The sequence below is a fragment of the Rhamphochromis sp. 'chilingali' genome, assembly GCF_963969265.1.
Source record: "Rhamphochromis sp. 'chilingali' genome assembly, chromosome: 20".
NCBI classification, from domain to species: Eukaryota; Metazoa; Chordata; class Actinopteri; order Cichliformes; family Cichlidae; genus Rhamphochromis; species Rhamphochromis sp. 'chilingali'.
The window spans coordinates 25549569-25572758 of record NC_137947.1 but is presented as its reverse complement, the minus strand read 5'-3'; positions in this window follow the sequence as shown (position 1 = coordinate 25572758).

Genomic DNA, 23190 nt, shown 5'->3' with positions numbered 1-23190 from the left:
ATGTTTGGTAACCTAAGCTTTTGTTGCAGAACTAAAACCCAAGTGATTTATTACGGTAACTAAAAAGCAAACAAACAAACAAAAAATCTAAGCAATAACCTAAAAACACAATTTTAAAGTAATATTTTAGAAGAAACTGCAGTTAAAATGGATTGGTTACTATGTGGATCAGCTTAATAAGTTCATTTGTAGCACTGAAAAATAATTGGATTGTAGCATCTCTATTCTTAAATTTGTGTGACAATGGGGGAGTCAATAACAAATTCAAATATTTATTAAACAATGACCAATGAAATTCAAGCTGGGTGCTATGTATGCATGTACTGATACATCTATATGCAACATATTATTACAGATAATACAGCCATGACAGAGAAAACACCTAAACTTTGAAATTGAACTTATAACCACAAATGCTGCTATAACATTGGAGTAAAGGCCAGTTGTCAAGTTTAAGTAATTTTTATTTGTAAACACCAGTAACTTGAATTGGTGTCTAAATATGCAATATTAATATTTAAAGCAAAGCAAAAGAGGCTTTAAAAGGCCCGTGGAGGCCTATTGTATATGAGCCAAATTATTTCAGTCAGTTTGAAATAAAATTGTTTTTCTGCACACAGAATTGACATGCTACCTAATTTAGTTTTCATTAGTAATTTTGTCATCTTAATGATTAGTTTCAGGAATCACTTTTTCATTATTATTATTATTTCATCCATATTTATAAAAAAATATGGATTTCTAGCATATACATTAAAAAACTGTGCTGTAGCAATAATTTATTTGTAACTACAATTTTTACTGAACATGTAGGGCCCAAAATCTTTCATCTCTGTTCCTGACAGTGGTAAAATGGTAACATCAAGACTTCCCGCTTTAGTGGTTTTGGTCTGCTGCCACCCACACTGAGAATGCATTTCCCCCTGATCCTGTAAGGTGCACTGGCTAATAGCATCTGCTGCACCAAATGGGATCTGTTATGCTGATGTGAAAGTGCATCAATAATCCCTGGTGAGTTATGAACTGACCATGATTATTGCCGAGAGACTGCAGGAAATCCGTTTGAGGCTGTAAAATATAAAACCATGACATTGTAAATATGCAACCCATTAAAAACAGCCAGCTGACATTGCCAAAAATAACCCTAACACACTGTCCAAGGCAGAAATATGGATTATCGCCTCATGCAATACAATTCTCTTTATATCTTTCATGATCTGTAAAACTCCCTCTGCTCTCATTTATAATGAATGGAAAAACCTTATGTACAGCGTGTTTTATGCTATGCTGATGATGTCCATGGAGGGTGGCTTTACTGCTGTGTGTGCTTTTGTGTGTTGGTGAGTGTTTGTCCCTACTGCCTGTGAGAGTTTGTGTCAGTTGAATCATAGGTAGATAAAGACTGAAGTAAATTTAAGGCAGAATAGTTATTATCAAGAGGGGCTACTATAATTTCATTTAATATGTCCACAGGTAATTGGACAAAAAAACATGAATCCTGCATGACTTTGGCCATATTAATATGTTAAAGTCACTGTGAAAATGAGAAAATTCTGCATTTTTCTACATTTTGCCATGTGAAACCAGCGAACGGAGCTACAAAGTCAGTTTTAAGGTCTCGGGTTGTTTAGTATTGTAAAATTGCACTTCACCTCACTGCATCTACAGCGTTTGACCGGGATAGACGTTTTTTGCACACAGGGTCACACCCCATCAGTGATGGATCGTTCCAGACTGCATTATACAACACTTCAAACTACTGTAAGTCATCAAAAATAGGATTTGTGACATGCTCATGTTATCCTATCCTTGAGTACTCCTTTTGCATGTTTCCTTGATAATTTTGGTTTGAAAGCTCATTCCTGGCCTTGAATACAGCAACTGAGAAGACATGTTTACTGCATGGTATGAAGCATAAAAATCAAATTTATTTTTCCTGGTTCAGAAAAGGTAAACAAAGAAAACAAAAAGACAAATGTAATCTTTCTTTTTGTTTATTTATTTCTTACACAGTGCAGAGGTTAGAGGGTAATTTGTTAATTATGTGATGTTCTCACATATCACAAGTGGATCAGACTAAAAGCAATGAGAGACAGAAAAGCAGACATAGAAGTATCCTTTTTGCACACTGATTAGCTGCATTGAGGCATTAGTAGAAGCAAAACAGTGGCATTATGGCCCTAATGATGACCAATTTGAAGACCCCTGAGGACCTCAGCTGTGTCCTGCACCAGACGTATTGCCCCATGATGAGCTTAACCAAGCCTATTTATCCATGCACTTTCTTCCCAGTCTGTAACAGCCAGCCACACGCAAACACATATGCATAATGGAGAAATAATGGAACCGTCTAATAATTTGTTTGGGCCAGGGAGGAAAGTAAAGGAATGGTGAGCTGGAGGCTGGGTTTCTAAATGACATGCCCCTGTGGCCTAACACGATTAGAATTTAAACTATGAAACCGTGGAGCCCTTCTTCAGGGGTCGAGATGAAATATTGAGATTGCTGCAATGGATTTTGCGCTCTTCCCAGCTTCCCGCGACATTCCCTCACCCTGACACTTGTCTGCCAATCAAAGTGATGGACAGCTAACACGGTGGGAACAAAGATGAGGTCCACTGAGCCGGTTTGTTTTAGTCGGTTTGGTGGCGAAGGAGGTTGAGTGACACCTTGGTGCTTGGACACGCGCTGCTTTACTGAAGTGATGTCCCGTAGTTTATTTTTGTGGTTTAAATCATCAAATCAAATCATTCTATCCAATTTTATTCCACTCTAGATTGTTTCCATCAGACACATGTCCTTCTCACAACTGTAACTTCACTTTTTAAGAAAACTTTATCTGGACGAGCTGGAGGGAAAGGCAGTGGAGGATAGACTCAGTTAGAGCTTCTCACTCTCGCTCTGTCTCGCTTGCTCTCGTGGTGCAGTGTGAACCACAGAAACTGTGTTTGGCACAGAAGCAGAAGCTCATGATTATTTGAATATTTTCTCCCTCATGAATAATACAAAATATTGCTTGCTGGACGGGGATCTCTCTCTCTCTCTCTTTCTTTTTTTTTCTCTCTCTATCCCCGTGTTTGCATGAAAGTGTGCATACATGTGCACCTGTGCATAAGCAAGCAAGTATTTTGTGCATTGCAGTCTTTCCCTACTTTTGCACCTGTGAGTTTATTTTGTGCACATCCTTATGTTTTATTGTGTTTGTACGTGCTTAGAGAGAAAAAGTGTGCAGGGGTTAAAAGGTTGCCAGTCTCCTTCCTCCAGGGTTCCAGACTGCCAATGAACATATGTTTATCTCTGTGATCTCTTAGCCCACCAGCCATATATGCTCACAGTGTGCGTCCCCACAGACTCTGCTAGTGCCAGGAGAGCAAACATGTTGATGTGGAGTCTGAGCAAAGATGAGGGAGCTGCATCCAAAAAGGAACCGTGGCAGCTACTTGATGTAGTGAGGTTTAAACCTTTAGTCTGCTGTTGTTTTACAACACCCTTTCTACTCACCAAGGGTGGTCTGATTTAAAGTTGTGGTTCATATTGTTGCGTTTCTGTTCGATCCAGATCTGATTATAGATCAAGTGGATTATATAAATCCCCCCACAAGAAAGAAAAGAGAGAGAGAGGGAAACTGGTTTCATCACGGAAACCTAACTTTTGTCTTCTTCCAAGTGTTTTGATTGCAACATGAGGAAACACTAACTTAAAATTGTATTTCAAACTTTAAACTGAGGTTAATGGTGTAAGAGTCTGCTGAATAAGATAACAGCTACACCCTGACTGTGACACATGGCATAAATAGTGCAGTGTACAAAATTCAAAGGTTCAGCATATTATCGGAAAATTGAACAATTTCAGTTACAGCTACTCTAATCAATATGTTAAATATGTTAAACAATCAGGGTTGTGATTTCAGTCTCACTGATTTTACTTTTAATCTATACACCTTTACTTTTTGCTCTTAACAACTTTATGATTTTAGTGAAAAAGAAAACCTTGAATGAATCAAAGAGCACATGGAAATATTTACTAACTATTTTGTGAACACATGGCAACATTTATTTGCTAAAAAGCCCAATATATCCTTCAGATGTCCAGAAAACATCTTAAATGAGAGTGAATGGTGTTCAAACTTCAGTAAATGGTAAAAAAAAAAAAAAGGGAAACGACAACAATAAATAGCAGCAAAACTAACCACTCAGAAAGTTGTATTTATATACTAAAATGTGGGCTGTGGTTGTGTGCTTGCACCACTGAAAGTCCACAAGCTGATTATCATAAGTAGCAGGATTTTACATAAAATATCTTTTGATAGATCAAGCTCAGTTTTACTCCCCCCTGGATTCATGTTACTCTGTAAAAACAACAGCAGGACAATAACTGCTGATTAACATTTACTGTTACACAAAGCGCAGGAAATGTACAGTAAATGCCAGTATTTTTTAATTCAGTCAGCAATACTTGACAAAAGTTAAATGGTAAACTTATTTTCAACCCTTTGTGAATATTTTTCCAGAAGAGGGGGTCAGGATCATTGCAGCTGAGCATGACTTGCTGAAATGTGGTCAAAAAAATAAACCTCCTTAAAAAAGAAAATGAAACCTCAAGGACAGCCTGAACTTTAGCTCTAGTGATTATTTTCTTTTGAGTATGACTCAGTTTATGTCAGTTTATTTTCCAGTTTTCAAGTGTTTAATCAGTGTAGTTATTGTACTCGAGTTTACTGGCCCCATAGGAACTCTGATTAGAATCAGATAAGTCTCCTTTTTTCCCAGAAGTTCTTCCAAACCCAGGCTCCTGGCCACTTTAGAGAACACTTTGATAGAGACATCCAGCTCGCTTTCAGTGGAAGTCATGTCACATTTGTGCTAACCTGCCCTCAATTCGCCCAGGAAAATAAAAGAGAGAGAATGAAGAGAGGAAGCACACGAGGGAGGGACGGCCAGAAGACAAGAAAAGAGCCATTTCTTATTCATCTGATTCTAATTTGGATGTAAATTGCAGGCTGATGTCACTGCAGAGATGCATGTTGCTGGGTAATCACAGAGGAATCCAGGAGAATGATGCCAGAAAAAAAAGTACTGCTAGACAGGTGCACAACAGATCTGCTCAATAGAGCTGTCGCTTTATCTTCATGATCTAGCTTGCACACGATAGAACACAGGCGACGGTGCATATGGTGGCACTCTAACACGCTGTCATACAGTACAAGCCTCTAGTTCAGTCTGAAACTTTGGGCTCGAGCAGCTGTTAACTGCCAACAGCTAACTCTCTTTTCTTTCTTCTTCTCCCTTCCCCTCGTTCTCTTTTGCAGTCTCTTCCATTCAAATAAGTCCACATCCTCATTCTCGTTGAACTCATTCACTTGTTTTATTTCCTCTGTTTCTTTTTTCTTTTACACTTCACTGCCACACCTCCACCCATCTCTGGGCAATGTGCCACCATCCCAGTTCCAGCCACCACATCTGCTCATGATAAGTTTAATTTCACTCAATTGCTGTTCATTAACGAATAATGATCCGCAATCTATTTGCTACACCAAGGCAAAGAATTTGACACGAAATAGCTTGCCTCTCGTAAACATGTGTGATGTTGCTTTCTTGTTGACACATACACTCACACAAAAATTCCTTTGCCTTCTGTCTACTTGATGATGTCAGAGGTTGATTGTGGGTTTTGGTTGGGGGCAGCTTATAGCTAAGTGACTGCAAGAGCGCCTAATAATCCCTCTGTTCGAGATGGGCCCCGCTGGGGCCAAATGAAAGATGTAATGGGATCCCTCTGTATGCCTGCTTTCCTTGCAGGGTTAGAGATTAACACTAGTGTCAAATTCGGCTCTGTCTGCCACAGCTACGTCTCTTCATCACACTCTCTTACAAGCCTGAACATTTCACAGGTTTGAGACAAATATCTGCTAATATGACTGGACATTTTTTTTAGCATAGAAATTTCTTAATTTATATTTGCTACTTTAATGTAAAACTTATCAAAACTGAGTTTTGAACATTATCTGTATTTGTACAGTATATATATACACATACCAATGTCACTGTCCTACACAGATAACTCACATATACACAGAGAAGTATACCATGTGATTTTAACTTGTCTGTCATTTTGGATGTGTCACAATGTAGCTGTGAAGTGACTAGACCACTCGCAAAGGCATACAGACTGCTTCAAGACCATCTGGCAACCACCAGTTGTGAGTGGAAAATGTGACCATTCCCTGACCAGTTGGTGAATCGTTGTTTTTCTTTAATTTAGTGTTAAAGTCCCACTAACAAAGGCCTAGAGACCTATCAGTCTTCACTGGAAGTTACAAGGGAGAAATATGTATTCCCAACCAGTTAGTGAAAACCTTCTTTTAATTGCTTTGACCACTAACAGATTGGCATGGTTGCCAATTGGTAATTTGCACAGTAGTTTGCATGGAAGACACTGAGTTTTATTAACCACTTAGCAACAAGTGCAACACAAGCAGGAAATGGAGAATTTTGCCTTTAAAGTAAAGGTTGAGCCTTTTGAAATGCGGTTGCTGCAGCACTGAGGCACAACTTTTATTCTGAAGAATAATGTTCTCTGTCTCCTGTCTTCCATGCAAACTACAAGAGATTACAGCAATTAGCTATAGTGACCAAGGCAACCGTAAGGAGGATGTTGGTGCAGCACCCTCTTTGTAACCAATTTCACCTAGAGACTGCCAGAAACCTCCAGGAACCTCTTTTCAGCCAGTCAGGAAATATATGTTTTTCCCTTGCCACCAGTGGTTGCATCACATCCAATATTGTGGACCAGTCTCAAACAATGCGCGGATGATGTCATATGAGAACCCTGTATGGGCTTTGCTCCTGTGTCTTACTTATTTTTCCAAGTCTGCTTTTTGTGCCAGAGAACAAAGGGCCTACAACATAATTTCCTTTAGGCTGATGATGTCTGTGGAAAAAAAAGAGCAACAAATGAAAGAAAAGGTGCTGGATGACGGCAGCTGATTCTTTGTCAAATTGGCACAAGGTAAAAGTAAATAAACAGGACTGGCTGGCATTACAATCAAAATGTCTATTAGCCAGAGTATGTGTGAGGCCCTCCATTTCCATATTTTAGGTGCCACTAGTTTTAGTGAATAAAAATGTAGACATGCACAGAAGCAGGAATGAGTAGGAGTAAAGAAATCCAGCATTACAAGGCTGCCAAAACTCACTGCCAGCAGTCCTAGAGCCACTAAAACAGCCAGCTTTGACCAGTTTCGGTGGCAACAGTGACAGAGTGAGTATTGCTTCTAAGTAGAAACCCAGTTTGCTTCAGTTTGGCAAACCTCTGCGCCTTTACAGTTTGAGCATGAGTGTGTGTGTGTGTGTGTACAGAGTCTCCAGTGCTGGAGAGGCTTCAGAGAGAAGAGAAAGTGTGTGTTTGTGTGTCAGAGCATTGCCACAGTAGTCTGGCAAACAGAACTTGCATACGTGCACATAGGGGCTTAGTGGTGGGAAAACTCCTAACACATGAGCACGCAAAAACACACAGACACACAGGCGCGCGCACACACATAGTCAGGAGTCAGCTGTCTACTCCTGCTTCTCAGCTCATTAAACCAAATCCCAGGGACTGGACTGAAGAATTTAAATGAGAACTCCCCTGCCCCCCTCCTTTGAAGTTTTGCCCCTTTCAGCTCACCGTAGCTGGAGCTGCACTTGTAGCCTCTAACAGGTATAACACGCCCACTTTCTCAGTGCTTCTTCATTAAGTACTCCGTGCTGCCTCTACTACACCTTTGGGCATCACACCGGCTGTTTGAGCTGACACTGATGGCCCTTTTTGCTTGGACTCTGACCTTGGGGAGTTTAAAACCCTGAAATCGTATATGTGTAAATCCGACAAAAATCCCCCATCCAACACTCCCACCCAGCCCTTGTTTGTCTGTGCCTTGTAGCTCCAGGTCCCCACGGAAACTGGATAACAGCAATGTTTAGAGAAGCTTGGGATTCATTTGGGATAACAGAGCTTGCCTGACAGGCCCAGGGACTCTTGCAACAGTAACCAGAGAGAGGCGGGTGAAAGAGTGCAGATTAGAGACTTTCAATGAGGACTTTAGGTAACTGTTTTGCCAAAGAGTTCTCTTATCCTCTCATTCAACTAACCGCCACTTTTGGTTGAAAACACAAGACAGTAGTGTTTGATTATGCCTACTGTGTCAATGTCAGTGCCTGTGCATACACCAATTTAAGTTTGTAAAAGTGTTAGTTAAAGGAGAGTTGTGTGTACTAACCTTTTTTTTTTTTTTGCAATAATAAAGATAAAGAAATAAAACACAAGTTTCATCTGAAAGTTTTTGCCAATAAGTTTTCAAGGTGCTTCTATATAATTCTGTCCATTGTAAAAATAAGTGAAGAAAACACAAGTTAAAAGCAGGCAATAAAAAAAGGCAAAAACATGCTAATGTTTATGTATTAATTAAATTTCTGTTTTGTTTTTTATGAAAACTAACTGAAACTCAACTATATATAGTTAAAGAACACCATCTCAAGAAGCCACAGAGTTAGATAAGTGTGTTAAAGAATATAAAATCTGCTTCTCTTACCACTCTTCATTTGTGACCAACTTCATAAGACACCCATTCCCCGCTCTCTCACCCATGACCTCTGACCCCAACCTTGATTTGTCCTTTTTAACTATTTGCCAACTTTTTGGGGAAGAGGCCATCCCTGGCTGTTTCTCTATGGAACTATCCTATCCTCCCACCCCCCCTCTTAGCTAGGCATCATCCAGTGGCCCTTGCTCTCTGTATCAGCTTTTTGTCGGGGATTTGCCTGCTCAATCCCACAAATCAACAGAGGATAGATGCCTATTGTGCGTAATCAAAGCACTTCCTCCTGGGGTAATCCCTCAATTTGAGCAGGAAGAAAAGCCCAGTGAAGGGGGGATGTTCTGGATCAATCCTATGAAGGGCCCATATTATACACTCTTATTTCACCAAAGAGACACAGCCAGGCACCATTCTTAACCCCCTTTCCCTCCAACCACCTCCAACTGCTCTCCTTTCTGTTTGTGTTTATCTTTATTTTACTCCCCTTCTCTCTTTATTAATCTGTTTTTTCTTCAGTGTTATTGTCAGCGAGTGTCCTGGCATGTTGGCTGGTTAGCACGTGGCAGCTCTTTTATCTCTGCTTGTTTACCCAAGGAACATTGAGGATGATTGACTTGTCGCTGGCAAAAGCTTTTTTGTACATTGGATGTAGGATGACAGAAGCATCAGCCTAAATGTTTCAGTCAGCCTGTACACAAAGGCCTAGCCAGCTTTCATCTACTAGGTAACAATGTAAATACATTTGGCAGGTTAGCTTCAGTGTGAACTTATGATATGTCATTTTGGTCATTCATGCTCAGGTAAGAAGAAGCTCTCATGGGATTGATTCCATTTTTGTGCATATTTACTACCTTTTCCCAGTACCACAATCAACAACAATCTCACCGTGACTCAAATGCCGATAGAGGATTTGGACTTAATTATATCTGTCAGTCAAATTTATTGCCATCATTGGTAGAAAGGTATGGTAGAAAGCCTGGAATATTTACTAAAAATGCAAGGCTAAACAATAAGACTATATATGAAAAAATGTGGATATAGCTTGGGTGTATATAGCAATTCTTTTATGTAATTTGTAAAAGTGCTACATAAAAAACACCAGCTTATGCTTGAAACCACATTCATATGCATAAATAAAGGCGAAAGGTGTACAACTTTTGCTTCCTGTTTGCTGTTATTTTGGTTCAGCACTCAGTGTGTCCTGCTTGTACAGAGTCCATGCTTATTGCTAGTTGGAGGATGGCCATAGCTTTTGTGTCTGCAAATTGAAGTTAGCATGGAAGTGCCTTAAAGGCATTCTTTTTAATGACCAGCACCACTGCTCTCACTGCAAAAAGATTAGATATATTGATATATTGGATATATTTAGGAAACTTTCTTGTTTACACTTTGATCACGTTATTGGTACAGCTGCTAGTTTTTCATTCTATTAAGTAACATCCATTCAGTCCATCCAGCCTCATTTGCTCTTCGAAACTAAGCAAGGCTGAGCCTAGCTAGAGCTTGGGTGGAAGACTGTCTGTGAATACCAGGTGCTGTAAGAAATGAAGTTAATTTTGTAAATTATGGTCATTATAAGAGTCAGAAAGGAGGCTTAGGTTGATATGGTGCTACTGTAATTGGCACTGGCACCTCACAGCAAGAGGGTTCGAACCTGCTGGTTGACTGGTGCCTCTGTGTGGAGTTTGCATGTTCTCTTTGAGCTTGCGTGAGTTCTCTCTAAGTATTCTTGCTTCCTCCTACAGTCTAAAAACATGAATGTTAGGCACATTGGGGTTTCCAGTGGTTGTTGGTCTCTGTGTGCCCTCCAATAAACAGGTGGCCAGTGCAGAGTGTCCTGCCTTTTTCCCAGTGACCGCTTGGATAGTCTTGAGCTTCTCTGAATTGGATAAGTAGTTAACAAAATGGATTGATGGAAGAAGACGGATTATACAGAGAAAAATCACTGGCTAATGACTTGTCAGTCACAAGTCATTAGCCAATGAATGTGCGGTGTCCCTCAGTTCACAGTCAGATCCACCCGGGCCTCATTGCGCCTGTTTTGAAATCAGCAAACTGCTTAAGTCTTCATAATGGGACTTCACTAACCAATGGATGACATCACAGTAGACATGTGATTCTTTTATATTGTCTATGAAGGGCATTGGCGTTATGGACAGGCCTCGTGGGTCCAGGCCCACTTAATAAGGTCACTGTGCCCCTTCAGCTAAAATCTAACTATAAATTACACAATTTGGCAATGAGAAACTTAAACACTGATTTTGCCAATAAGTTATTGTAGTGCAAGCTTAATGTAACTGCTCATTAAGCAGTAGTTTAGTGCTTCTGCAGCAACTGTGGTAACCAGTATAACAGAGGGCAATGAGCAGATCAGGTCAGGTCAACAGGTCAGGCTTTGGGACGTACCCATCATGTCTCTTTGAAACCAAACTCATCAGCTCGTGGAGCTAAAGCGTTATCCTGCTCAAAAATTGCAAAACAAATGGAAAGGCATTGAGGATATTGTGTGCTCACGGTCAGCTGTCCTGTTGAGTTCATTGATCCACCTTTGCACTTAGAGAAAAATTATTTCACTTTTGTCTCCTGCAATGTAAGACAGATATTTTTGCACTTTTATAAATGTGGCTACGTGGTCTCTGTGAGTGTACTGTGCATGTATGGTAGAAATGAGGCATAGTGTATATGAGTGCAAGCGCATTTTATTTTTAAAGTAAATAGCAAAGTGACTTGAGCTGAATGTCCCCTTGTCAGAGTTGGTAACCTGACCAGTTCATATAGTCTCTGCTGACCCTGTTTAGGAACATAGTACTGGATAAAACCAGCTATCCATTGCTGGATGATCATTACCCTGGTTTGTCTTTTTTGTCAGATGACCTGTGCTGTATACCCAGAGCCCCTCTGCTTTACCACCTGTGCTTTACCAATGAACCGACCCTATTTAAAAGACCAAGAAAGATGCATTTCATGAAATGACACTAAATCCTAAATTCACCCTTATCTAGTTCCCAAGCTCTGACTTTAAGGTTAAGAGACATCTCAATAAACGCTGGTTAACTGGTATGTTTGTGTAAATAGAAAGTGTGAAAATTTGGTTGTAGACAACAAGCATCACTACTATTTGTCTCACTCTAAGGATTTATTTTAACAAGCCTTAAGTAGAAACATTTTACTGGCAGTAAATCTTTCATACTGTACTCTGACACTTCCTGAAATTGCTACCAGCACCTCTTTAGTAAATTCCCCAAAAACTTCACCTCTTATTGTTAGAGTAGACTCTGCGACCTTGTCGTGGTCTCGGGTTTTCTCAATTAGTTGCTATGTCTAGGCACCAACAGATGTTTCAGCTGTGTCTGTTAGATCTTTAAGTAGATATTGTGTTTAGTCTTACAGGCAGCTGCTGTTCGTTTCTGTGCTCATGCTTCTCTTGCATCCTTTCATTCAAATGGACTAACTGTGATAAATAGACACAAATGCATCCTAACACTTTTTTTGTGGCTCAACTTATAAATGCCTCAGATGGTTGTTTAATAACAAAATATCTGAATGTCTTTGATGATCTGCAGATTTCTTGATGCAGCGTAACCCAAACTCAGTTTTCCTACATGAGAGTGGAATCAATAGGTGTCATTAAACAAATCTAACAAAACACGACCTTTACTTGAGTTCTGAGGTTACAAAGGAAGTCAAAATAGATGACTGGATTAAGTGAGAGCTGACATCCCCGGAGACTCATTAGAATAGGAGAGGAATAAGGACAGAGAGAGAAATCAGGACCGATCCCAGCTGGGCTGACTTCCCTTTATGTCTGACCTCATCACCAGGAAAATCTTAAAAGACATCCATCTGGTCAGGTACACACGCAAGACACCAGAAGAAGCTGTGCTGTGTGCAGCCAACTCCTATGTGTAAAAGAAACTCTACTGCATGTTTACATTTTAAGTGATTTAATTGGCTTGACTTGGCAGTTGTACCTTTTAAATACAAAAAAATGACAATTCAAATATTGAGTCCAAGATATTATTGGTTAATGGAAATTCTTAGTTTGCTTAGAAAGTATAAGAACAATTCCAACTCCACAATTAGACAGTGGTGTCTTTCTATCCATCTGATGATCCCCGAGTACTGTATTTTATCTGCAATATTATTATACAGAGCAAAGCGGAAGCTAGAAATGAACACGTTCATTTGTATTTTATTTTATTAAAAATTCAAAGTATTTGATTCATTCTTATAGAGTTAAACTCACAACTTTTTCCAGAATTTCCTGTTTTGAGAATTATCACTGACTTTGGAAGCCTTGTTCACAGACATTGTTGCCTTAGCTTCACATTTATTGTTGCAAATATGTATAATATTGTTTAATAATCTATGATATTGTGTATACTATATATGAGTAGTTTTACACATTGTATAAGATGAATTACGATTTGTACTTAAAAAAATCTCCTCTTACAGAACGTGACAGTATATGGTTTAAATATTGTGAGCTGAGATGAAAGTATGCGAGCAAACTGCTGCACTGTTTGTTTTGATTAAAAGTCTATATGATCTTGGACATCTTTAATAGTCTTTGCTTCCTAAACATTTAAATTTCAACAGACTGTTTTTAGCAACCTGAGAGTACATACTGCAAAAGTCCATAAAGTCTCACTTTTTTTCAGTCCAGCCTGGTGCACTGGTCCAGCGTGAGATGGCAGCAATGTGTGGCCCAGATTGTGATGATGTGATGGATGATGTGAGTAATTCTCATTAACTGGGAAATGGCACATTAACATTTATTACTTCTGAAAGAGGTATGATTACCTGCACTTGCATTGGTTGAGCACAGCCCTGCGTGCAGGCGCTTTTAATTCCCAGATTACGCTATCCTCATATATATATGGCTTGTGAAACAGAACACACGACTTCTTTATTTTCCTGCTTGCTGACATTTCCAGTAACTGCAGTAAATTTTTAGTCCAACTTTTCTTTTCACTGCAACTTGGAAGTGCGTTTTTTTTTCTCTTTTTTTCCCCCTGTGTTGGCAACAGGATCAGACTTAAACCACCTTCTACTTTGCCGCTGTCTGCCTCTAAACACCATCCTCTCCTGTAGTAAGTATGGCTCTGCTCTCTGGGGTCTACAAGTGTCCCAATCCCTTCCTCTGGCCTCGGTTTCTAACCTAGATCAAATGTTAGGCTTTAAAAAGCTAAAGTTTGATGTGGATGAGCAACTGCCTATGAAACACTTTAATCCGCAATGCTGTAATGTATTTAATTTCACACCCTCTGATGGTGTTGCCCCTTCTTAGGATTACCCAAGGGAGGAAGGGGTGGGGGTGGGGGCACGGGGGCATAGCGAGAGAGGAGGGGGCAGTCACTGAAGCTCTTCGTAAGAGAAAGCAAGACTTAGGAAAGACAGAAGGAGAGAGAGAAAAGGCACTCAAGAGCTGTTCAAGTAAGGGAAGAGAGGGATGGCAAAGAACAGAAAAAGATATGAGAAAAAGAGAAAAATGCTACATATACACAGAGGAAAGAGTAAGAGTTATAAAGACAGGAGTGAAAAGTGAGGTAAAAAAGCGTTTCCAAAACCAGAGAGAAAATCTTGGCTTCACAGAGAAAAAAGGAGAATGTCACTTTACAATTTGGAATGCTTGTATTCAAATAAGAGGTCGGAGCTTTGGAGCCCAAAGAATGCAGCTATATCTGCATTGTCACATCCCCCTTGCTTGGATAAGGGGAAAAGACACCCTGGCAAATCCCATTGTAGAGCTTGGGAGCTTCATAAAAGTTAAGGAGCGATGGATATAGTCTTGGCCCCCTTATGAGATGAGGATCTATCTGGCCTGGCTTCGGAAGCCGTAGACGCATACGCAGGGATATTGGAGGCAATAATTCCCCGGGACGGGAGCACACACAGGCTCCTTTATATCGCCCCCTAATATCCAATTTACGGGCTCAGGCCCTCCGCCAGAGCAGCCCCCGAGAACTTAGAATGCACAAACGCCAGCGTGAGATGGAATTAGGGCCAAGTTCTCTTTTCTTCTGTTTGCCAAAAGTTTGAGGCTTACAGAAATATGAAACGGTTTTTTTCTCTCCCTCAGTCTCTGTCCCTTACTCCCTTCCCTTTCCTTTCCTCTCCCCTCAACCCCCCGCCCTATCCGTTAACCAAATTCATCCATTAAATAGACAAGGAACTGAAAGCAACAAATAATTTGGGCTGGGGATGGAAAATGACTTGATTTTGTGTGGTTTTGGATAATACGGAGCGAGACTTCCAACACAGTGTGCAGGAAATGGTGTAAACAAGTATCACTGATTGGAAATGATATATACTGTAGTCATTAAATATATTTGGCTTTCTTTGAAATGTGTTTCTTCAAGGGTATTGTTGCAATGCCAAATTCCCAAGAAAAAAAATGTTTTTAATAATTTAGAAGAAAAATACATGGGGGAAGGAAGTCTATCATGCTTAGATGAGTGGGGATTTATTTAGGTTCTGGGTGGAAAAAGTAAAAGTTAGAAAGTGTATACATGCTTAAGAGGCGTGATATCCCTCCTCTGCTGATCTCCTTATCCTCTCCTTAGGCTCCCTAAGCAGCATGTGGTGCATGCACACAGACAGGCACACAGACAGTGACTTTCCCTCTGCTATTGCTGGATGAATCTCCTGTGAACCTTGCCAGCCGCCCTTGCCTGTGGATGTATTTACTCATAACAAGGGCTTAGGCCAATAAGAATATATGGTGATTTATACTGTGACCAGCAGGGGATTGTGTTGCCCTGATGCTTTAAGTATTTTACACTTTGCTAAACTCTCTGACACCTCCAGGGATAAAATCCCCCATTTGTACCAGCCCCATCTCCGCCTCTAAGAAACTCTGCACTAAGCGACAACAAAACAAAGTGGGATCAAACCTCGTCATAGCAACGCAAGTCAGAGGAGATAATAATGTATTTGCTCCATTATATCTTAACATAGAAAAAAAACAACACTGTTCTACAACTAATGAGCATAACGTGATGGAAGAGTCTACAGCCTTTGGCCCAAGATGATCATTGTTTACGTTCAAGTGACAAAGCCCTCTAGTGGCCACATTAATTATGACTCTGATTCACTAGCAGCAACGAAAGAATTTAGTTGATCTTAATATTGAGACAAGTCTTCAGATGGAGGAGGTCTGGTAGGAGCATCAATAAAGCATCAGAAAACCAAGAGGACTGCTGTTTGTTTGGTTGAGGGCAATGATGAAGTAGTTACTGTACCCAAGTCCAAGCTAAACCTTAATCACAGCAGTGTCCAGGGCTTAAGTGTCCTCAATGGTACCGTAAACATGCATTGCTTTCTTCTTTTTTCTGTGTTTTTTATGCCAATTAGTTCAATTCACAGCATAGACTAGATGAATGGGTTAGATGGCACAAAGTATTGACAGTTCAAAGACTTCTTGATAAACATGCCAAAAAAGTTTAATGGAACTGAACAATTAAGGCTTCAGTCACACAGGCCTAGAGACCTGACCACAACCACCTGATAAACACTAGCTGATAGGGGAAAAAGTTAGTGATGTTAGTGCTAGTGTTAGTGCTGAAGGTTGCTGGCAGTCACTAGTGTGAAAGTGATTGTAAAGAGGTATACGGTGGTGCACAGAAATCATATTTGTGATTGCTTTGATTGCTAGCAGTTGCCAGTAGATTGGAAGTCGTGGATGACACTGACTTGCCTGTGCAGGCACAGGTAGTGAAACTAAAAAGTGCGACACAAACTAAGAATAGTAAGAAAAGTTTTGCCTTTGGAAATTTGTTGGTTGCAGCAAAGAAACGTATATTTTTCTTTGAACTTGAATGTTCTCCGTTTCCAGTTTGCGTTACATTTTTTAAGTTTCACTAACATTTGGAAAGTAAGACAGTCAAGATCTCCCATACAAACTATGGGCTGTCGTGGTAATCTGCTAGCAGTAAAGTCTGTTTATTGGGTGCTATGACATCTTGTTTCCTACAGGGGTTCACTCCGATGAACAGGTTAATAAATCAATATTCCAGAGACTTTTACTCTACATAATCAGGAATGTAGTAGTAAGAAGGTTAATTATTTAATTGAGTGTAATATAAAAGATATAATAGATTTTATTTATTAGATAATGCTATATGAGTGTTTTACACCTATTCGTAGAGCATAAAATAGCAACAGGCTAATCAGACATGGTTTGATTACTGTGCAGTTTGCATGGTCACCTCACCACAGCAAGATGCATCTCTTCTGCAACCCCAGACAACGCTCATCTTTCTATTGTATACTGAAACTTGGCGTGACGGTTGGGAATGGAAAATAGGAATCGCTTGAAGGCAAAGGAACAATGTTGTACATTAAACAGATTCAGGTTAGGAACGCCCAATAAAATAAGCTGTTAGCACTGTGGTTATGTTTATTGTAATGCTAGGTTGTTTTCCTTGCCAGGGCGGAATGTCAGCATGATGTTTCTCAGGTGTGAACACACGTGCGCACCGTAAGTGAAGTGTGCAGGCACGAAGCGGTGGTTTGCAGATGATTGGCTTCTTGTTCAATGTTAGAAAGCAAATTGTAAAACTCTCAAGGTAGTTTGGAACAAATTGTGATTACTGGGCCTACATTTGTTGAGATGCACGTACTAGTTACTTAAAATAGTTTACATCATTTTAATGGCCTCTCATTCTATCGCAGCTCAGCCACTTTCAATAAAATTTATAACATGTGATTAGATACCTTTTTTTAACATTTGATCGTATTAGAGAACTAACATATGTATATAAAAGATGAGTCATTTAGAGTCCTCCTCTCACCTTGGTTATTTGATTCCAGCTGTGTGCCATGTCTCTTTTCTGACTTGAAGGAAAAAGCACTTCTGCAAAAAATATACTCGTGCATCCTCGATTATACTTCATCCCCACCTCTTTTTGACCTCCAGATGCATTTTAGGAGCCGAGACATCCTTCAGCATGGCATATTGAGATTGATTTCCAGGTCACAGCCAAGAGGACGGAAGAGACGAGGAAGCACAAATAAGCAATATGAGAAACGCCTTTTGTGCTTTCAAAAATGATGAATAAGAACAAGCTGATGCCATCTAAAATACAGTGGCAGAATTTGAATTAAGTCCTTATTGTGAATCCTTATTTTGAATTTAAATGAATTTATTCGTATTTGCTACTAAGATGCTAGATGTCTTGAGTTCTGAACCTGATTGGACTAAAGAATCTTTAAATATTACATTAAATCCATCATCTTACACCGCACTTAACTTTGACAACCAAAGACAAGCGGTTGCAACTTTTACAAACTTTTCACACAGAGTTGAAACCAAAAAGTAACCTTAGAAAACCCCTCGTACGAGCTATTCGACTCCATCAAAATCCGTCTTTGTCATAAATTATCAAGTCATTGTGGCCAAATTCTCTAAATGCTATCGCATTTGAGAACCCAACGCTAATATTATCCATCTACCTTCCCCGAAAGGTCAAGTAAAGTGTGCCCAAGTCATAAAAATTCCCCATCTCATTATTTGAGCATTTTTCTGGCTAGTGGCAGGGGTGCAGTGCAGTGGAAATGGAATGATATATTGGCGTTGGTCAATAGTCGATCTATAATGACTGTGTTGTTGGGCTTTCACTTTAGAATAATTTATATCCTTCCTAATCAATAACTAATCTTGGGCATAGTCAGCACTGAAATAAAGAGGAGAATGATGATGGCAGGGGGAGAGGCTCTGCTGGAATGTGTGGGAATGTGATGCCCCACCACCCCCCACCCCTCACACCCACCCGCAGTACACACACACACATACAGGTCTCTTCTCCACCAAGTAGTTCATCACAAACCATGTAAAGTATGGGTGGAAGTGTACTTTTTAGAGGTAAATGATTGATTTTGTGTTATGCGTGTGTGTGTGTGTGTGTGTGTGTGTGTGTGTGTGTGTGTGTGTGTGTGTGTGTGTGTGTGTGTGTGTGAGAGAGAGAGAGAGAGAGAGAGAGAGGCAGAGAGAGGTGGGGAGAGTGATTTTACTTAAACAACTATCTTTGTGAGAACTACTTTAAGTTTTAGAGCACTGTCGCGCAGTTCCCATCTCTTTCTCACAGTCCATCAGAGGGCTGTTTGATGAAGAATACTTGGCCTTAGCATTAGTGTTGGGGTCAGCCACTTAAAGTTACAGTATTCTGTTACAGTATTATGTCCTCACAAATATATCTACACAAGCGTGCATGTGTACGTGCCCAAACATCTACATTTCTGTTAGTGTTTTGAACACGAGTGTGTACTTGTCCAAGCATGTCTGTGTTTGTGTGCCTTTAACATTTATGTGTGTACTTGTGCGCGTGTGTGTTGGCCTGTGGAGCTGAGGGGGCTGAACCCTCTGCCCTCAGATTAGCCCCTGGTTGATAGGATTAGGCTCTAATGACTGGGACTTGGAAGACAAAGGGAGTTTCTGCAAAGAGGCTTAGATATGGAAGAATTAACAGCAACCTTGCATTGCTCTTTCTTTCTCTTTAGCTTTTCTCCTGCCTTGTTCCCTCCTTCTCTCTTCTTCTGTCTTTATGACCTTTCTCATTGTCTCTTGCATAGTCTTTGTCTCTGGATGTCTTATAACACACTGATGCTTTCCATAACTGCTTTCAGACAAGTGCATCCACTCATGCACCTTTGTGCGTTTAGAATACACAAATGCTCACCATTGTTTCAAATTGCATAAACTTTCCCTTTAGACTGGGGACACTTTGTCTTTATATTTTAGCTTAAATGATTGTTTAGATGTCAGCAGATATCTGACCCTTTTGGGTTTATTGGTATTGTATCTATATAAACTTCAACGTATACATTAAAGGTTCGCATAAGTTTTACATTTTCAGACTTCACCATTCAAGCTCATGATGTGATATATCAGGCTATCATTATAACTTTCATTGTGATGCTAAATTCTTCAATTTCTATGTGTGACTTTTCTAAAAAACAATCTTCTGTATCTTCTAGTTTGAGATCTGAACATTTTATTTTCACAAATAATAATAATACAAACAGAAAATGACTCTGTTTTAAGTCCTCGGAGACAGAATTCTTCACATTTACTCCAGAAAAACGACCAAGAAATTGAGCTCTCACTGGGAAAATCAAACATCTTGAAACTCTTTGATACGATTCAGTGCCGTCAAATCACCGTCAATACCAAACAGTGCTACAGTGTCAATGGGTCTGGGTTTTTCTATAGTCAGCCTTATTAGTGCTAAATGGTCTGATGCGCCAAGACCCTGCTCAGGTTCTAATTGCCCCGGTCTCAGATGCTCTTTTAGAGGGAGCACCAGCCGAAACGCAACACAACAACAGCAAAAGAGAGGGATTTAGGAGATTTTCTGCCAGCTTACGTAAGAAGAGAGGAGAGCAGCTTCTTTTGGTCGGAGCAGAGTTTATGTGAGCAAAGATAAACCCATTGGTGGATGAAACCATTAGAAGAGTATTGCTCAATAAGCCTTGGTATTTTAATTTGGAGCAGAGCGTGTGTTGTGTTTGAAAAAGTATTGTGTGGGATGCAGTGCAAGGCCATGCTAGCAGTGTCTGCGAAAAGGAAAAACAATGAGGGGAGAATGATGAAGAACCTCAGAATAAAGCAGGGCGGGGTGGATGTCAAGGTCTGTTTGGGAAGTCATGTATGGCGGTATGAGTGCGAAGGCTGAGTGTTGGTTTACTGAGCCCCAGCTGGGCTCTAATCCGACTGACTTTCATAAACCTGACTGGGCAGAGCAGCCACAAGCATTGGCATTAGCACGAAAGAATCACTGTGAGGCTGTGTACAAGCCAATCTTCTGTCATTACTAATCCTGTTACTCAGCTGTTTATTTAGTATCCTTAGTTTCTTGCCAAAGTCATCATCTCAACTTCATCAGTGAGAAAATAAAGAAAGCTCCATCTGAACACGTGGTAAAGTTTTATCAGGATATAAGTGACCTACTAGCATTTAAAAATAATGTGAAGATGATTAATTTTGCCATTTTAATTACTCTGCAGTAGCTTTTTCTTATCTCATTTAAAGTAAAACTGTCCCAAATATTCCTGGAAAGTAATAAAATGGACACAGTTAGTGAGTAATTAGCAGAGAGACTTGGCCTGATATGTTAATACGTCACAATGATTCTCAGTTCAAAGTCTGGATGTGGAGGTAGGATCAGCGAGGCAGCCTCGGCGCACATGTCAGAACTCCACCTCAAAGCCAAATCAACTGCATTTACAGTATAATAACAGTGACATCATGCAGTTTTCCTAACTATCCCCTGAGTTATGGTGAGTCCAATTTGCCCTAAAATGCTTGCATACGTATGTACACACAGTCACATGTATGAAGTTGTGCGAGCGCATGCACACACACACACACACTTACTTCTCTACTGCGCTGTACACCACAGTCTGTTAGCTTTTATCTTGTGCTGGGCAGTAGATGAGGACCATATGCAGCCTCAGTGCAATTATAGTGTGGTGAATTGGTAGGACAACAAGAGGGCGTTTTAACGGAGCAGTAAATGCAGGTAAGGGCCTGTATTAAGCCAGATCAGGTTCCACTGATGTTGTCAGCTGGAGACAGGCTCTCAGACAGCCTGTGAGTGTGTTTGTAGGTGTGTCCAAGCGTATGTGTTTGCATGCAGGCATGTTTTATGTGCATGTTTTGATTGAAATGTAGGTAATATTATATCAGAGGAAACAGTTACCTGTGTTTCTTTGAGGAGCAGTTTTGGTTACCGGCAATGTGACTTTCTTCATAAGTATATGACACACGCATATGTAATTTACCTGTCTAAATGGCTGAAGGAAATTGCATGTGATCCATAATGGTTATGGGGATATGACCCCACCAGGCTTTTTTTATTTTCTAGTGTCTGATAGGTGAAAGGTCAATCTCTAAATTGTTTGTCTGCAGCCCTATAATGCTGACTCCCAAGGGAGGCTCGGCTTAACCCACACCGATCCTAAATCACCATTGTATTTAGTTTTTTTCTAAAGTTAAGAAAAATAAAAGTATTACAGTAAAAAGTAAATAAAATCAATAATTAATATTAATGTTTGCTAATTAGGTTTGTGTAACAAATGTCCAGTGGTAGAGGTATTTCATATCACAGTGCAAGTAAAAGTTCTGTATTCAAAAATTGTTATCATTAAACATTAGGAATAAAAATCTAAATATACTGACGAATATTAATTGAAAATATTAATTGTGATGAATGCATAATTTCATAAAAATGTAATCTAGTAAAATTTGCTTGTGTATTGAAGGATTATTGCTATTAAAAACTAACCTTAAATAGTAATTTGAAGTGCACTACTTTGATCAAATGTATTACCTACGACATAAACCCTTTGAAAGAATCTAAAGCTGCTTGATTAATGTAAAGAAAAATGTATAAAGTACAACAAAGGAGTGATTATGTCCAAATCTGCTTACTTTTTCATCACTGTAGACTACTTTTTTTGCCACGTCTTCCTGATACTTGAGCATGCTCATCTGATATTTAAAATGAGCTGCAATCAACTGCCAAGAGCATTTTGTCAATATTGTACGGAAGCAACAGATGTATGCACCATTACCTGCAAATGCTGTATCAGTCTATTGATTCTGGACTATTTAGGAGTTTAATCCACATTTATGTTCATACGTTGGTTATTTTTCAGAATTTGGTGAAAATAAAAGGAACACAATAGCCAGCTGCAGGGGAAGTTCTGGTGGTTTGGTGGTGAGGAGGGAATCCAGGCACAGTGTAATCATTGCTCACATGTCAATCCAGACTGATCAGCTCTGTCACTGCTTTTGGATGGAAACAGTTTTTTCTTCCCTGTGCGGAAAGCAGAAGCGGTCAGCCACAGCTGCCCTTTTCCTGTCTTTGTTGTTAAATGACAGAAATATTTAGAATCTGTTTTCCATTTTAGTTATGTTTATTTGAAAATGGGTCATCCGAAATGAAATTTCTTCTGCTGAATGAAAACTCGATCACAGCTTTTTTTTTGTTTTGTTTTTTTAGGCTCAAACTGATTTCAAAACATTTTAAAATGTAGGAGTTGTGGTATTTTAAAATTATGCATGTCAGAGAAAACAGACATAAATGTTCAGTGACTAAAACATGTATTCCCAGCCGTAACTTCAGAAGATTTTTTTATTTGAGTTTGCTGAGGAGAAACCACATTTCTTTTTTCATTTGTTTAACCAATGTATCCACATGGTACTCATGTACATTTCCATAGAAGTTATAAAACCAAGATGCTTTTGCAAACTCGAGTTCAGAGATTGACACTTAAACTACACTAAAATATGTCTGTACACAGCTATAGATATTTATCTTGTCTAATGTGTCTTCTTTTGTACCCATATGTGATCACTAATAGTAAATAAAAGTACAGGAAAAATGAGCTGCAGTGAGTGCAAATGAGTCTTTATATTAGCATATAAGTGTCAATGGACACTTGCAGATAAGTGTTTCAGTAGAAATCACTGTAACCCATTACATTCCTGGGAACAGTTTAACTGTCATAAAAAATAGTTTTAAAGAAAACCAAACATTGCACAGTAAAGATTAATGATTAATTCTCACCCGAGAGGTGATGCTATATGAGGCTTTTTAGAACGGAGGCTT